This window comes from Caloenas nicobarica, chromosome 23 (assembly GCF_036013445.1).
Source record: "Caloenas nicobarica isolate bCalNic1 chromosome 23, bCalNic1.hap1, whole genome shotgun sequence".
Classification (NCBI taxonomy): domain Eukaryota; kingdom Metazoa; phylum Chordata; class Aves; order Columbiformes; family Columbidae; genus Caloenas; species Caloenas nicobarica.
The window spans coordinates 3,039,275-3,051,948 of NC_088267.1; positions in this window are offsets into that span (position 1 = coordinate 3,039,275).

Genomic DNA, 12,674 nt, shown 5'->3' on the forward strand with positions numbered 1-12,674 from the left:
TTTTGCTGAGAGTCCCATACACATTTGTATATATGTGTTATACGCATACACACATGTATACGTGCACCCCAGCCTTACCCAGGACAGCAGCGATCGCTGCCGCCTCATCCATAAACATCGCACATACATAATACACATCTGTCTCCGTCGGTGGAGAGATGGGACCGGACCTGTGTTACCTTGCTGTTTCCATGGTAATAAAAGTAGCTTCTGATAATGGTTATTTCCTAAGTACAGGGAGGTCTGGTAATTTTAGAGGCATTACAGCACAGACTTCAAATGGTCGGCACTGCGCGGGGTCGTTGTGGCTCGGGCTGTTGATGGATGGATGCAGCAGGCACTGGGGAGGGTGCAGGGCTGAGGTTTCTCTGGTTATCGTCAACTTATTCCCAGTAACTCTGTTCCCAAGGGTTAAAGTGCCACGAGTGATCTGCGTGATTTTACTCAGTCCCAAGCAGGTTTTGGCACCGGAGCCTTCGCCGTCAGCTCATCACCCAAACAAGCCTCGCAACCAGCAGCTACCCTACTTATTAGCATTAAAAAGAAACCATGCCTCCTATTTCCCAAAGCCTGTAATACGACTGTGGAAAAGTGATGTCCAATTAATGTACTGTAGGATGAAATCCAGCTCTGCCTGGATCAGGAAAATGACTATTGATTTCTGTGCTCCTCTTTTGGCAACGCGGGGTTGGGACTGGGACCAGGACCGGGACCAGGACCGGGACCAGGACCGGGACCAGGACCAGGACCAGGACCAGGACCAGGACCGGGACCGGGACCGGGACCAGGACCGGGACCAGGACCGGGACCAGGACCAGGACCCGCAACCCTGCTCCCCAGGGATGGAATATTCAATGTTTTCCCTCTTTCAGTGGCTCGTTTGAAGGTTTTGAGGCGGCTCAGCCCCTGGCGCAGGCGGCTGGGGGCACAGCGGCTCTGCCCACACCGTCCAGGGACAGCCCGGGCGGCATCTTAACGAACCGCGTGACAGCGTCTAATTTAATCAACACATCTGCTGAGAATAATTCTGACCTGCAGAACCAAATTTCCCCTACCCTTCAATAAGCCAATCTTTAATACGAAGTGTGAACCTTCTAATTTAGTGTCATATTATTTGTCGTGTTTAAACTGTTGCTAATATCAGTCAAATAATCCCAGATAAGAGCCAGAGGCTCCCCATCTCTCTTGTTACCACATACTTGAAATTAATATTTATAACGCAGGAGGGATTTTTTTTTTTAAAGGGAATTCTAAGTCGTCCTTCATGTTTTCAGACATAGGCTGCGAAATTTATAGGCTCTCCTTCACCTCCACTCTGAGAGAACGAAGCTTTTCATCTGACGTATCTATAATTTTAGCCTGTAGGGACAGATATGAAGTAAAACACAGCAAGAGAGTGCGGACAGCTGGGGAGGAGAGGGGAGAAGCCGGTGGTCCTGGCACAGGGCTCAGGTCCCTGGCGATGCTGTCCCCAATGTCCCCTATCCCCAGTGTCCCCAATGTTCCCTGTCCCTGACACCTCTCTGGTAAAAGTTTTCACTCTCTGGTAAAAGTTTTAATAATTTCACATTGCTCTATGTGGAATCTTTACAATTATTTATTCCTGAATGTCTCATTGTGAAACTAAAATTAAAATATCCCAATAGACTATGGCAGAAACCTTTGCATAAACCTGACAGGATTTTCCCCCAGTCATAAGTCCCCAAGGTAAAATAAATTACAGAAGAAAATGTTTCAAAATAAATGCTCCCAATTAAAACTTCACCAGGGTTTACACTCCACAAGTACTCTTTTTTTCATCATGGTAAGCATAAAAATGACACAGGCTCCGCCAATGGAAATGAGCCAGTAAATAAAGTGATTTATTCACTTTGCCTGTTTAAAACATGGGCCGTGAGGACACAGCCTCTCTTCCCCTTGCCCACGCAACTGCGCTAACACGTGTACATGCTCTTACTGAAAAATCACCCTGTGCACGGGACGGCTCAGACGTACAGACGTGCACGGGACGGCTCAGACGTACAGATGTGCACGGGATGGCTCAGACATACAGATGTGCACGGGACGGCTCAGACGTACAGACGTGCACGGGACGGCTCAGACGTACAGATGTGCACGGGACGGCTCAGACGTACAGACGTGCACGGGACAGCTCAGACGTACAGACGTGCACGGGACGGCTCAGATGTACAGACGTGCACGGGACAGCTCAGACGTACAGATGTGCACGGGACGGCTCAGACATACAGATGTGCACGGGACGGCTCAGACGTACAGACGTGCACGGGACGGCTCAGACGTACAGATGTGCACGGGACGGCTCAGACGTACAGACGTGCACGGGCGAGCAGGGACACAACAGCAACACACGGGATGCGTGGACACAGGTGCCGTGGGAGGGGACTCGCAGGCATCATTATTCCCTTGCATTTTTAAATTCATATCAATAAAAGATACATTAGAATTGCAGAAATCGTGGAAATGTCAAACATCTCTCACTCGCTTTGGTAAGAACTTTGTTAAGTACCAAATGCAAATGTGCAGCTGGTGCCTTTGACATTTTGGTTCCTTTGCTGGCACCGGCTAATCAATTCAGTTTCTAATTTTAATTTTATCAGCAGCAAATCTGTTAGATTTTTAAGGCTCTGATGTCGGCCAATTAATTTCTAATCAAATTACCTACGTTCTGATAGGTTTCGCCTGTGCTCTCAGCAGCGCCGTGAATTGCAGTCCCAGGTCTGCAGCTGCGACCTTGCACTGCAAATACAGTTCTCAGGGTCAGCTAACTTGCCATTTAGATGCTAGTTTTAAAAAGTGTTAGGCCACGTACAGAAAGAGTCTGTATTTATTGCCATTTTAATTTTTTAAGCTTTTTATTTTTGCCTGCAAATCTTTTTGACGAAGGGTGTTATTAGCGCGGCAATTAACCAACCCGGCTATCAAACTTGTGCAATGCGGCATTAAATAAATCTCAGAATTGATTGCTTTCCAATTTTGAACAGATATGTATGTGTCTATGTGTGCGTATATATATATATATATGCAGAAATATCTGTGCCTATGTGTGTCTGCTTGATTGTCAAGTGGGAATGAATCACAGCTAAAAGCTTGATTTTGCTTAAAGATACCTCTGAAAAGAAACACTCTTAAATATCAACGTTATCACTGACAAGAAGTATTTCCTAGAAACACCCATTTAAAGCAGGGATGGCAGGGCCAGGGCACCCGCTCGGGTCACACACGTGTCCCCAGGGACCCTGCCCTGGGCTGAGACGTTTCTCCAGGGCTGCACTTGGCCTGCGGGCGAGAGAGGAATCCAAGAACTTGGTCCCACAGCTCAGCCCGCGCAGCAGCTCGGGCCCGAGAGCTCTTCCTAATCGGGACAGACACCAGCTCTGCGCGGGCAGATCAGCCTTGCGCCGTCTCTAAGCGTCCGTCAAACCCAATCCCGTCTCTCCCCTGACAGTTCTGCACCGCCAGCCAGACTTGCTTATTAGAAGCTACTTTAACATGTGCTAATGACAAAACCTACATTTTCGTCCTTATAGACAAATAAAGAATTTTTGCCCCTTTTATGAGCTGTCCTGTTCAGAGGCTTGGCTTTCCTCCCTCCCTGCAGCCACGGACGGGGTGCGAGGACAGGGAAACATGGATGGGGTGCAAGGACAGGGAAACATGGATGGGGTGCAAGGACAGGGAAACATGGATGGGGTGCAAGGACAGGGAAACATGGATGGGGTGCGAGGACAGGGAAACATGGATGGGGTGCAAGGATAGGGAAACATGGATGGGGTGCGAGGACAGGGAAACATGGATGGGGTGCAAGGATAGGGAAACATGGATGGGGTGCAAGGACAGGGAAACATGGATGGGGTGCAAGGATAGGGAAACATGGATGGGGTGCGAGGACAGGGAAACATGGATGGGGTGCAAGGATAGGGAAACATGGATGGGGTACAAGGAGAGAGAAACATGGATGGGGTGCAAGGAGAGGAAAACATGGATGGGGTGCGAGGACAGGGAAACCTGTCTCCAGCTCCCCGGTCTGCAGCACCGGAGCCAAGATGTTTCAGTCCTGCATCCTGACACGACGTTGCTGCGCAACCCCAGCAGCCGCGCCGGCGTCCCGCGGGAGCACAACTTGCACAACCCAAGTTTCTCCGTGGCCGGTGCCGGCCCCGCGCAGGCTGGTTTGTCCTCCCGGGACGGCAGCTGCTGCTCGAGCGAGCCCAGAGCTGGTTTTGCCTCATCGATCCGTCCTGGTGGGCCCTCCACACATTTCTTATTATTCTGCCTGACATCTGTTCGCAATTTGTTTCTAATTCCTCACTCTGCTCCTCTGTGTCTGACTTGGGCCGTGGAGCCGAGACCAACTCCTCGTGCAGACCTCGGGCACGTGCAGCTCGCTGGGGAAACCTCCCATCGCAGCGCCCCGTGCCCCGCGCGGGAGCAGCCGTCTGCTGCTCCGGGGAGGTGGATGTGCACAGCGCAGCCCCGCGGGGGCCGGGGCGACAGCGGGTCCCCAGGGCAGCCTGGCACCCACCACCCACCCTGGACCACCGGGCAGCTGCTGCATGGCTTGCCAGGGGCGTCTGCATTTCTGTGGGCAGCTAAATAACCCGTAACAGCAGCTTTCTCAAGGACAAAGTCAGCTCCGAGTTGTTGCACGTACGCAGGTACGAGTGAGAGCCAAACACTGCCCCAAGTTTGCAAGATGCTTTGGATCCTCTGGAACAAAAGGGATATAAACTAACGGGTGGATGCCAGCTGGTAATGGTAAGCAGATGGCAGGAAGACTGCTGAGAGATGAGTGGTTTATTTACTTGCTTATTCATTTACAGACCGTGTTTTGGGTAAAGAAAATTCACCTGACTTTGTACCACCCAGCGACACTCAGAACAGGCGTGGGCACGGCTCCCTGCGCCTCCCCCTGCTCGCTCCTGTTCATCTGCTGTTCACAAGGGCTGGAGGACGGGGATTGGGTCCTCCCAGTCTTCTGCACAGTTCTGCAAAGCTGGGCCTGATCCTGGAGCGGGGCTGCGATGGGTGAACTAACAAGGAGCACATCGCAGAGCGACGGAAACGCGCTCTGCGAGGGGCCGCCCGCCTGCCCCGGGCAACAGCAGCTCCGCTACGCCATTCCTAGATACGCTTATTTACTCTGTTCTCAGAAATCGAGAATCCCACATCCTCTCCAGCAACCCGCTCTCATGCTAATTGTCCTTAAAGTTGAAAATCTCTTTTGTTACAAGCGTTTGCAGCGAGGACTTGCCAGGATCCTGCTCTCTCGCAGCTCTGAGCCCCACTCTGCTTGTGCCCACATGCGAGACGCTTCAGCCTCGTTCTGCAATAACTCTTCTATGCCCCGAAAACATCCCCAGTGTGGGAAACCCTGTCCCTGCCCCAGACGCTTCAATCCTTACCTCCAAGGCTGGAGTCTTCCTAACCCAGCAGGAGAGCGCTGTTGGCCCAGACACAATAAATCCTGTACAAAGTCCAGGTGCTCTCAGGGCAATTAGCACCCCCAGCACCTCTGAAAGGGCTCAGAGCTGCCAGCCAGGTGGACCTGGCCTCAAGAAGGGCCTCTTTTGGGTAAAACCTTCATAGCACACAGAGCTGATGCTGCAGCAAACCCCCACGCGGTCCTGACCTCGCTACAGCTCACTCCCACGGAGCTGCTGTCTCGGTGGCAGCAACACTTTTGCCTTTCAACTCGAATTTAATTACAAAATAATTAACTGGGCAAAAAATCAGGAGTCATTTGGCACACGTGCCTGTCACACGCTACTGTAAGAGCTCCCTTTTGTCACTCCGCTGCCTTTTGCTGTCTGTGCTGAGAAGTCACGGAGCTCCACGTCCCCTCCCCTTCCCGTGACAGTGTTGGTGTTGCTGGGTAAAACCACCTCGGGGCTGATCAGCCACCTCCAGCCTCAGCCGCCTGATGCCTCAGCCGCTCTGTTTAGTGGTGGGATACGGCAGAAGGGGCAGATCCAGCACCCTGTGCTGCCCCGGCCCTCCGGGAGCACATGGGCGATGCTGGTGGGTTCGGGTTCCAACATCGGGGAGCAGGGCGGCGATGCCAGCCCAGCCCTGGCACCACGTACACCCTGCTCAGCAGGGAACGGCCGGAGCATGCTCACATCACTCAGTGGTGCCAGCCCAGCTTCGTTTGCGCTGTTTCTAATCGAGCTTTTCTTCCTCTCTCTTGTGTTTGCTGTTAGTAACTAGCATTAACAATCCCCCTCCCCTCCAAACGGAATATGGCACAAGCCCTCCCGCGAGAGCACGCCACCTCCACGCCGCTTGAGTCCCATGGAGCCAAGGCAGCCCCGCATCCCCACACACCCACATCCCCGCACACTCACATCCCCGCATCCCGACACCCTGACACTCCCACATCCCTGCACGCCCGCATCCCCACATCCTCGCATCCCCACGCACCTGCATCCCCCGGCTGCTGTTTTGGGGTGCGGAGCGGAGGCACCGCGGGAGGGTGGTGGGAACCCACCTCCTCCCCTTCGCCTCCCCAGGGGCGGGCATGGAGCGCCCAGGAACTCCAGAAAAAGATTTGGGGAGCCAGGAGAGGAGGAACTCGGCGGGGAGGCAGCACAGGGACCGGTGAGCCCTCGGCCAGGCCGTGCCAAGCGCCCTGCGGTGCGCGCGTGAGCCGACCTCTCAGCCCGGAGAGATACCCGCTTCCCACTCTGCTTTTGCTGTACGTTTTTCCCCTTCTTGATGAAAAGTTCTGTTCTGATTGAACTAATTACGCTGATTGAATTTCCTCCCCCTCTCTGTCTCTGAGCGTGAAAGGTTTCCTTAATTTGACGGGGGTAATTGTTATGCACACACTGTCAGATGTTAATGCAATTCTGTGATTGACAGGTAATCAGCACATCAGTTGTACAAAAAGAGTGAATAAGTCTGTAATTTTATTTCCCCTGATTCCACTGTGTGGGATGGCAGGAAAATCTAAATTAGCAATCAGGGAAGGCAATCCTGCTGCAGAGCCGCTGACAGCCGGGTGGATGGTGGGGCTGGGACTGCAGGGTCCCACTCGGGCTCCGAGGGACTTACCTGCAAACCCGCTGCTGAGCCTCGTGCAGGGCTCAGATCTGCTCCCGCCAGCGCCCACATCCATCCACGCTCCCAGGCAGCACCCGCGGCGTGCGCGGCTTCAGCGGCTTGGAATGCGCTTCCTGCAGAGAGAGGCGGAACATCCTGAGCAACCTCACAGTTCTGGTACCCCAAAGTCCCCCCAGGAAACGTGTGAGCGATGCGGAGCCCTGTGGGCTCTGCTAAGCTGGGGGATAAAGGGTGCGAGGGTGCACGGGCCGTCCCCAGGGCGAGCACACGCTGCTGCGGCTGCCTGCAGAGACACAGGGTGCTGCTGGAAGAACCGCTGGCGGGTGCTGCGGGGCGTCCCACGGCGGCGGGGGGAAAGAAGGGAGCAGGCTGGAGGTTTGTGCTTCCTTCTGCTGGGGCTGGCAGAGCGACAGGGGAAGAACCAGACCCGCACTCCCACCGGCAGCGACGGCGCCTGCCCATTTCATGTACTGCTTGTCAGCTGCTGACAAGCCCCAGACAGGCAGGAGGAAGGAATGCCAAAACACACATTTCTCCAGAACACTTTCCGAGGTTTCTTATAGTCTTGCTTTCCTTTCTTTAGTAAGACCTGATGTAATTTTTTGCTCATCTCCTAGCTTGGATCCCAGGGATATCGCTCTGTCTGCACACCAGCACTGGCTCGAAGTGCAGAGGAGAAACACGGGTACCGGAGCGATGTGCTGCAGGCGCTGGGGTGGCTGATGGCAGAGACGAGGGGACGTGGAGAGGCCAAATGAGACCACGAGCAGCATCCGCCGAGCGCCTGCATTAACATCACAAAGGGTCAAATCCCACGTATGAAGAGCTGGGACTGAATAGCTAGATTTACCATTAGTAAGATTTATCTGAAATATTTAAAATCCCTTTTGGAAGGATTTTAGTCTTCAGCGAGGCTGGTTCTCTTCCCCAGAGCATGCATAAAATAGGCTATTCAAGGCAAAAAAATCTGTGCTGATTGGGATGCACGGCACTGCCCTGTGCTTCAATAGGATTGAGTGGGGTATAAGCCAGTGAAGAGCTCTGCCCATAACGGAGATGATACAGGAGGCTCAAGGAGCTTAGTGGTTCTTAGGGAAAGAAACAGGGTGTGAGAGGAGATTAGAGCAGGACCTCACTGTAGTCAATAAATTCCAAGCAAGAGAAGAGACCGCTATGCTGGCAGAGCTCCCCTGCTATTGTAGAACACATAAAACACCATCTCCAGCTAAAAGGATGTTTGACATTGGGGAAAATTAGACAGATATTTTTTTATCCAGTGTAAGTCACATGCAAAATAAATTACAAAGCAGCAGCAGGAGCAGCTGGTAAAGACAGATTAAAAATCAGGTTTAGACAAGCATCTTCTGGCAAAAAAGATACTCGGGATTAGGCTGCTAATTTGTAATCGCAGATGGGGATTGGGTTTTGTTTTGCAGGCAGCGCAAAGGGGCTGCAGGAGGAGCACCAGGGAGGAGCGGGGACGTGCCCGGGGGGCACCCCAGCAGTTCCCCCTCATGCGGAGCAAACGACCCCCTCGCACAACAGCACGGGGCTGCTCACAAAACCAAAACCCAGCACGCGAACCTTCCTGTCTTTAGAGCCTGGAACGAAAGATTAAGCACTGACTAAGCCAACCTCTGGAGAGGGCAGAGGGCCTGACCGCGGGCTGAAGGCAACGTGAATGCTTGGGAGCAGCAGAGATCCACGTGACTTCTCTTCCCCTCTGTGAAGGTAATTTCCACTTCAGCACAGTCTTAATTTGTTTTTTCTTTACGACATGAATCAGAAATTTTTTGCTGATCTGTGCCTGAAATACTCTGAAATATTTGTGAATTGATGGGGGTCAGGACAGTTAAAACAAACCGTCTCTGAGTCCCTGGTTTACGCCTCTCCAGGCAGCAGCAGTCCCAGGCTGGGGGTGGTTTATCCCACCGCAGCCGCGGGGTCCGCACAGGGTCCCAGCCGGGGGTTTCCCACCAGCCGGTACCGCTGCGTCCGCGTACGATGCCGAGGGGCTCAGCATTTGTGGATCTGCAGCATCCGGAGCAAACGTGCTCAGCTCACACGTCAGACGTGTCCTTTCCACTGTGATCGCCAGCCTCACAGAAGCAACGCGTTGCAACCAAACTCAACGCAAATAATAAATAACAACGAAGGGGAGGCACAAGCTGCGAGCGTGCGGCATCTGCGGTGTCTGCAGGAGCTGCCGCTGCCGGCAGAGACGCGGGGACTGTAGGTGGCAATCGCATCTTGCGAGCGGGAGGGAGGCGGCTGCTGCGGCCGAGGGCAGCGAGCCGGGATGGGGCTCCCACGCCAGGGAAGCCCCCCAGCCCACCGCTCGCATCGCCCCGGGGCAGCGGCTCTCTGTGCCCACTCCTATGTGCTTGCTGTGAGAGCCAGTGAATAATTTACAGATAGGAATAATTTCCCTCCTGGATGCTGAGCCCCTGAAAACTCGGTTTTCCAGCTGCAGGCTGCATCCCGGACTGGAGCCTCCTCCCAGCCCGGGGCAGCCGGACAAACGGGACCGGTGCCCGTATGCGGGCTGATTGTTTGCTCTGAAATTGTTTGGAGCAGGTGGCCAAAGACCCTGAATTCTCCACCCCTCGTTTCTTCTCTCTCTTAAAGAACAACTGACATGGAACCTAAAGGGCAAAGCAAACGCCCAAGCCTCTGTATCTCCGAGCTGGAGGAAGTTGCTAAGGAACATATTGGGTTGAAAAAGTGCCAAGGGAAAATCTCCCGAGTGACAGCAGCGCCGAGGTGCGTGCGAGGGGCCAGACAGAACTGCAGGGAGCAGAGCCACAGCGAGCGGCCGCTGCAAACCGGGACCGGCCCGGTTGGAGGCGTTTGGGCAATAAAAACCTGTGTCCTGGGGCGGGGTTTTATAATAATTTACCAGTGAGCAGCAAAGAATGGAAAGCTGGTCAGTGGCAGTCACCGCTGGGCTGGTTCCTGCTGCTCTCGCGCTGCTCCAGCTCCACAAGCCCAGCGAGAAGCAGCCAAGGCAGGGGAGGGCATGAAGCCCTTTGCCGGTATTATTTAATTGCATCACAGCCCTTCAGCACATGGATAAGAGTCTCGAGTGAGCGTCGAGTGTCATCCGGCTGATTTTCCTGCCCTGCAGCACCTCGTGCCCTCTCCTCTGCCTCGGGCTGCCGAGCTCCTGCTCTTTGCTTCCCACCTTCCCTGCTGAGCCCCTTCACCCCCCATGCTCCCCTGCCCGGTGGGACCGAGGTGCTGGCTGTGGCAGCTCCGAGCATCCTTCCCACCGGGGAATTCTGGGTCAGAACGCACAGAAAATGGAGCTGCTGAAAACAGAAATTCCTGGAAGCTGTCCCCTTTCTTCAAAATATTTAGAATTTTTGTCGAAAAAAAAGGCTGACAACACCCAAACTGACTCTTTTGGACCGGCTTCTCTCTCTCTGCAGTTTTCAGCCAACGTTTTTCAGTGGGTTTTGGCAGAAAATCTTTGGGTTTTGACAGTTGTTCTTTTCTCAACGACAAGCTGACATCTTCCACTACATTTTTTCTTTTTTTTTTTAGAATACTTCTGAGGTTTGGTTGTTGGAATTTGACTCAAGAAAAAGAAACTGATTTTCACAAACCCTCTGATAATACAAGCGAAATTATCAGCAGGCGCAGGACAATCGGATGCGGTGGGTCGCTGGAGCCAGCGGGAGAGCTTGGGCAGGAGGAGACGGGGAAGGGGGGACAGAGCACGACCTGCACTGTCCCATTTACTCCTCCTGTTCCAAACACTTGCGTCACTGTCGCCTTCTGCCTCCGAGGCTGAGAATTCCCCAACTCCTGCCAAGGCCTGGGACAAGCGAGCGGCTGACTCGGGTTCCCCAGCCGCTGCCCCGCTGTTGGAGTTTGCTCCGCTCCGTCACCGAGTTCCTCCTCGCACCTACCTCCCTCCACAAACCGAGAAGGCAGCGGGCAACTCCACGTGATAGAAACGCAGCCTCAGCCCCGCAGAGCGCTCGTGGGAAAAGCCCTAAATGCACCTTCTCTGGTTCAGCTGGACATGAGCGAAGTGCCCGGGTTTGTCCCCCCGCCAGCAGGAGGACGAGTCCCAGGCAAAGGGACTCAGCTGGCACACGTACGAACCGTCAGTATTAATGTTGCCCTGACACAGACTTTTACAATTTATTATATGCAGATGGACGCTGGGAATGTAGTTGTTTTAATTACAGTGAAATGCCAGGCAAGATTGGTTATGCAAGTCTATAAATCACTCGACTGCACTGATTAAACAGGAGTAATATTTTGAATAAGTGACTGTCTCAGAAATGATCATTACTATATTACATTATCATTCTCCTCTACGTGTATATTGCAAACAAAATTAAATGAAGATGTCAAGTTGCAGCAGAGACTAGACACTAATTAAAAGAAAGCCCCTCGGTCCTTTTTCCCCTTCCTGAAAGGTGAGACTCGGGAGCGAGCCCCAGCGAAGCCCGTCCGCACGCGGCTCTGCCCATCGGCTCCCTGGCTCCACACTCACCTGCGGCTGCAAAACAAGGGGACAGACGGAAGGAGATCAGGGAAAAGGTTCACATTAGGCAGAAAAGAGATGGATGTCCTTACGTACGTACGAGTAGTTAAAACACTGAGCGTCAGTAAGAGATTCATGGGCCTGATGAAGAGCATGGAGCTGGCAGGATGGTAGAGGGTGAGGGTTAAACCAGCTCCCACCAGTGTAGAGAAAAGAAATGACATTCTGGAAAGCACAGGCAGATCTGACGGTCAGACATGGCTTTGCAGAGGCATTTATCCACAAGAGAGGCTCGTTTAAGCTCGGCTGGTGCGAGATGCAGCATCTTTAAAAACCTAAGTGGCATATTAAATAATTCAGCGAGCGCCCGGCAGCGTGGTGGGACCCTCGGAAGGACGCCGGGAACAGAGGCAGCTCATAAACGCGTTTGCAGCCCTTTCCAGCAGACGGCCATCAAGGCGGCAGCTGCAGCAGGACAGGAACACAGGGACACTCGTCCCCGTGTCACCTGGGGCTGGACATGGCCTGGAACCTGCTGAGGGTCTGTCCTGGCTGGGGCAGAGCCCACCCGGCTGTCCTTGTCACCGCTGGGACCCTGTCACGGGGGAGGCTGCTGAGATGCCTTTTGTACTGCACGCTAATTAACAGACCTTGGCTTACAGACCCTTGTTCTCTTCTTAATTGGCTTTTGGGGCTTATTCCTGCTTATGTTAATCTTTTCAGGAAAAGCCGTTTTCTAGCCCGTTTACACCCAAGCAGTGTTTGGCAAAGCAAGGTGTGTTCAGAGTGTCGCGGCAGCTGTGGAAACGCGGCGTGTCCTGGCACATGGCTGGTGAGGCCATGGTGGGGAGCGGGGAGCCGGCACGGCCACGGCAGAGCTGCCGAACCCACCATGGCAGAGCTGCCGGACCCACCATGGCAGAGCTGCCGAACCCACCATGGCAGAGCTGCCGGACCCGCCACAGCAGAGCTGCCGGACCCGCCACTGCCACGGCAGAGCTGCCGGACCCGCCATGGCAGAGCTGCCGGACCCGCCACCGCCATGGCAGAGCTGCCGGACCCGCCACCGCCACGGCAGAGCTGCCGGACC